The sequence below is a fragment of the Alligator sinensis genome, unplaced genomic scaffold (assembly GCF_000455745.1).
Source record: "Alligator sinensis unplaced genomic scaffold, ASM45574v1 scaffold1153_1, whole genome shotgun sequence".
NCBI lineage: Eukaryota > Metazoa > Chordata > Crocodylia > Alligatoridae > Alligator > Alligator sinensis.
In genome coordinates this window covers 180,790-186,448 of record NW_005842549.1, presented here as the reverse complement: position 1 = coordinate 186,448, position 5,659 = coordinate 180,790, and the positions used below count along the sequence as shown (strand labels likewise).

The following is a 5,659-nucleotide window of genomic DNA, read 5'->3' as shown; positions in this document are numbered from 1 at the left end:
AGGGGGTCGGACTAGATGATCTGCCCAGGTCCCTTCCGACCCTAGAAACTATGAAAAGCAAGCTGGACTAAATACAGTAGCCAACAAAGAAACCTCAGATTGACTGACCTGCTTCTGGCTCCATTCACTGTAGGGACCATAAAGACTGATCTCGGATGAGAGAATTAGTCTAGACTGGGAAGCCAGTAAATGAGGAGCCTGTACAAGCATATGACTAAGCTGGGCAGCTCCCTGCAGCAGTTTTTCAATAAGGTCTGTGGGGACATTGAGAGCAGAGAGATAAAGGATACAAATGAACGAGGTGTTAGTAGTACCCACTCAGGGATACTGATGGACTGAGTTTGGAAGTGCTCAAGGGGATGGCTTAAGGGTGTGGACAATAGCAGATGGTCCAGTTCCCTTAGCTGTACAGAGACCTGGACAAGGTAGAAGGAGAGACAACCGCAGACTTTCCACTTTCCAGGTTTGCTCTCAGAAATCTATTGGCTAAGTATGTCGTTATTTGTTCTCCCACCCAGGCTCCCACAGTCTAGCCCAGCTGCATACCTGTAAATGATGGTGTAGTTGAAGGTGACAAGGAGAAGGATACCCATATAGTGCCAGCAGAAGCACATGGTGATGAACATGATATTTCCATGGTCAGCCTGGTCCCAGCCTGGCTCTCCCCATGGTGAGTACACCACAAATCCAATCTGGTTAGAGTAAAATGATACAGTAAGCAGCCCAGCCCTGCAACCTTATCACTCAAGTTTCCCTCCCTTGTTTTGCTTTGTTCCCAAATGTGGATGCGCTGACTAATGGGTTTCCATGCTCTCCATGATGTTGCATTAAGGTCTTGGACAAACACTCCAGTTTACTGTGAAAAGGAATAATCTGGCTTTTAAAAAACTGCAGGCATATGATGCAAACCCTTCCTGATTAAGCCAGTCAGTTGGCCAGCTATCTCCACTTTTATTCCCTCTGGTCACTGAGCTGACCTCTACTGGGTTCCAGTATCATCATGATGCTTGGATGTGTTGTTCTACTTAACTGCTGGCCTATGGGCAGATTCTGCCTTTTTCCTGCTTGGCTGCATTAGTAATAAGGATCTTTCTTTGGTCGCTTGCTTTGAATTCCACAGTCTCTCTTTGCTGCTCAAGGATGCCTGCTCTCACCTGTTGTTCCAGCAAGTGAAGCTGTAAGGAAGCCCTTGACCTCCTCGTACTCTGAGTGATGTAAAAGTAGAGGCGGCCCTGGGAAAACAACATTGAGACTTAGATGTCTGCATAGTGATAGTCCCGTGAAGCTGTCCAGACAGCAACCAGCATGATGCTCTAGTGCTGATTCAGAGCAAAAGACCTGATGTGGCAGTACAGAAGTGTCAGATGATGATTGCTGTAGTAATTTAAGGGACTGTAGACAGAAGGCATTTGTGGTGCTGTTCTGGCATTTAGAAATGAGCACAGTCTTCATCCTGGAAACTAGTTGGGTGGCAGTTTTTAAAAAAAATTCATGCGTGATCCATGGAGGTTAAATGATTCTTGGTTGCCCTAGTTTAGAAATCTTGCATTGTGCTGTAGCAAGGGGTAGTGGAGGAGGGACTGCAAACAATGCTAGGATTTTAGCTTTCCTTGCCATTGAGGTAGCTCATGGGAAACCCGTCTGACAACTGAGCAAAGCCTGCTTATTAGTATTTATCAGAATACTAAGTTTTGATGTTTTATCCCATTTCACATCTTGTTTTCAGTCTGTCTTAGCTTACTCATACAATTTGTCCATCTCCCTATGAGAAAAGCACTATAGCTATGAGATATCTACCAGGGTAAGTTAAGTAGAAGCCTTCTCACCTTCCCATAAAGATTCAGGCTGATAGTACTAGACCAGAGTAACTAACTTGCCAGAACCACGATCCTTGTAGCAAGAACATACTGGTCCTCAAGAGCTCCAAGATTGGGTGGTCTCGTATGAATGCTTCCAGCAAGGTGCAGACAGCACCACCAAATATAGAAAGGAGCATCAGTGAGTGAAGGTGCTGATCCAGTGGAGAGCGGTTATGGACATGAGCATAGAAGAGCAAACCTGTCAAAATTTAAAATCACATTATTCAGCTGTGCTAATGCTGCTTAAATGGTTATTGAGGAACTGGAAACAGGATGCCGACAAGTGTCCCTTGAACCTGGATACTGGTGCCATTTGGAACAGCTGGTGAATCTGATATGTCAATTTGTTGTTCAGAGTGAGTTAAAAGAAAAGGCGGATGATGCTTAAGATTCCTCAAAAGGGCAAAGATTACAGTTCTGAGCTTACATCGGCCACTTGATTTTTGGAAGGCACAGGGGAAACTATACCGAAGCTAGGGACCAAAGCTAGTTCAAGGCATTAGCCTAGAGCAAATCAGCATGGAGACAAGCATGCAGTGCATTTGAAACCATGAGAAAATTGCCATTAATTCATCCAGCTTAAATATGCCACTGATCAGGCAGGACTACATCACTTTTAAAAGTTTTGTTATAAGTTTACAGGTTTGAATCGAGACAGCTTATCTTGCGCCAGAAAAGTTTGATTAGCCTCACAGGGCATGTCCAGATGAGCATGCATGTGCAGAGGCATGCATTTGCCACAGCATAATTAGTCGTAACACAATGCTGATGCTTTATGCCCCAGGGCATGCCTTTGGATGCATGCACTAGCACGCACCAATTTGTCCTAGGTGGGGTAGGGAAGGCTGGGGCCAGCACTTGTGCTGGCCCCAGCAGCCTTACCCGGGGGTCCTGGGGGCCTCCCAGGGTAGCAGTGGTGCTGATCTGCCTGCATGGAGCCTGGCTGACAGCCAGAGCATAGTTCGGGACAGCCAGGCCCCATTTCTGGTGGCGCACGCTGCTGCTGCATGCTCAGCACCACTTTTTTCTGTGGCAGTTCATTTGACACCAGGATCTCCCACAGAGGTGAACGTGCACCACATGAGGTTTGCGTTGCCTCAAACAGCTTTGAGGTGCCACAAACTGCACATGTGTGCTTGTCTGGATGTGCCCACAGAGTACACATGCTATGGATTTTTCTTCTGCCTAAGCAAACTGCGTAGAAGTTATGCTATGGTCTAAGTTTGTGCCTTTGCTTTTTGTCTGTGTCTCCGTGCTCTTAATGATTAGAGCAGTGATTCTCAACCAGGGTACCACCGCAATGTTAGCACCGCTAGGTGTGCAAACATGATTCAGAAGTTAAATCCAGGTTTTCAAATAGGAATTCTTGGTGTAAGAAACATTCTGCCCCTGATGTGGTCTGTCTGAATTCCTTACAACAGAAGAATTGCTCTAGTATTTTTCTGTAGTCAAAAAAGGAGTGAAAACTTAAGAGCTGGCATTTTCCATGGAATGCCTCCAGTCTACCAAGGGATGCTTTGAGTCTCAAAAGGTTGAGAACCACTGGATTAGAGTGAAGTAAAGGATGGCCAACATATGAACTGGGCTTTAAATGACCACTTAAAGTGGCAGTCTGAGTGAGTTGTACCTCTAGTGATAAGCATTTGGCAGTCCAGTCAAAGGATCCAAGCTGCCCAGCCTTTTGTCAGTAGTGCTATTGGTACTAACCTTGAACAAATAAAGCTTGGGAGAGCATGAAGCGGTCCAGTCCTCGGGGCACCTCCACTGAGAAGGAAGCGAGCACATCCACTGCTCCAGACAGCCCATAGATCAGGTACATGGTTCCGTGGATCCAGGCTAACAGATCCACCCAGCTGTGATCGTCCTCACGGTAGAGATGCAAGTAGGGTCCCCCGTGAATAAACTGTCCAGCAAGAAAGGTAGGTAGGTTTGTGTGGGGATGTGTAACTGCCCCACAGGTAAGCATTTTATTAGTACTGACATGACATGAATAAGCACAAGCACTGGGTATTGTGAGACCCATCCCCTTGACTTTCGGAGTAATTTACAGTGTGTCCCCCTTAGCTATGAGAAGGCTTACTGCCATCAAAAATCCCAGTTATTTGTTAACCTTAACTGGAGGACAGAGGAAACTCTAGTCTGTCCCCCCTCCCTATTATCTCATCAGCTTGCTGAGCCTGTTCTGTTTCCTTTTCCATAGTATAGGAAGACATTTCTTCTCATTGACAAATCCTGATGTTGGGCTGTGGGGTCCATAAAGCAGCCCTATCAGTAGAAATACAAGTAACGAGTTATGATCCTTACCCACCGCAGCCATGATAACCTTGGCTATTCCTTCAAGGAGCTCCAGATATCGGTAGTTTTTATTTGAGGTGAATTTTTTATCCTCGTGCTACATGAAATATTTTAGCGGGTATTTCACAGACCACAGAAGCCCAACTGTCAGGAAGTAACAGCCCGGAAGGATACGGCCTTCAAAGGTTGTCATCACTGAGCACCATGAAAAGCAAAAGCAAAAACAAATGCTTCTTAATTGCATGCATCTGTATTATATTCCAGTGTTTATAGTCCCAGGCACCTTCACATTCACTACCTTCTCTGCCTCTGAGTTTTGAAAAATGTGGACAACTGGATCAGGATTTATTGTTTAGGGCAGCAGTTCTTAATATTTTAAGACTCAAGTCGCTCCTCATTAGACTCAAGGCACCCCTCAAAAAATGCCAGCTCTTAGTTGTCACTCACTTTATAACAACAGAAAAATAACATAGGAGATTTTCTATTGCAAAGAACTCAGATAGCCCACAACAGGTCAAAATGTTTTTAACACTATGGATTCCTATTTGAAATCTCTGGGTTTATCTTGGGAATCATGTTTCTACATCTAACGGTGCTAACATCGGGCTGCACTCCACAGCATCCTTGAAAGAAGCCCAAGGTACCCCATGGTGCTGCAGCATAGGGTTGGGAGGGCCTTCAGGGGCTATCTGTCTACCCCAATCTTCAGCACGCAAGCAGGATGCATTTTTCTACTATCCTAGATTGATGCCTGGGCACAACAAAATAAAAATTCAAAGCATTTTGAACTGTTTTATTGTGTTTAAAATAGATTATAGAGATATGACTATAGTATAGAGCTAGAATTAAGTATGGTTTCTCAAGTGGCAGTTGTCTCCTGAGATGGGGGACTCTTACATTGGCATATATGCCAAGCAAATTTTAGGAGCGTAACTCTCCAGTGGCCTGAAAGATAAGGTAAACCATGAGGTGACATCTTCACGTTTTATTATAGCTCATTCAGGAAACATTGTCTATGGAAGATTGCCCCACACTTCCCGATGATAAGATCCTGTTTTTAGTTTTCCAGACTTTAACCGCTGTGGCTGCAATTTTCTTTGTGATCTCTCATTTGTGCTGATTCTCTAAAATATTTTAGCCACTTCTGTACATGAGAAAGACGAAAATATACCATATTTACTCAATTAGAAGATGGGGTCTGTCCCCCCCCCCCATCTAACATGGAGGGGAAAAAAGCCCCTCACCTTTCAATCAAGTATGAGGCAACAGGGGCACAGCTGCTGCAGATCTGGCCGCAACCTGGGGCCGGGACTGGAGGCTCAGCTGTTGCCCGCCCACTGCTCCCTCTGCATGTGCTGCTACTCCTCCTCTGCAGCTCCCAGTCTCTGTGCCACTTCTCCCCCTCTCTCCCCCACTGCTGCACTCCTCCTTAACTTTGCTCCATGCTGGCAAGTCCTCCAGCCTGGCCCTATAGCAGCAGAACCAGCTCCAGGCCACTGCTACGG

The 5,659-nt window shown here is 45.6% G+C and overlaps 1 pseudogene; it reads right to left on the bottom strand.

The window, feature by feature from the left end:
• Positions 1-244: 244 nt before the first annotated feature.
• Positions 245-5,659, bottom strand: part of LOC102373666 — an 11,103-nt pseudogene continuing 5,688 nt past the window's right edge.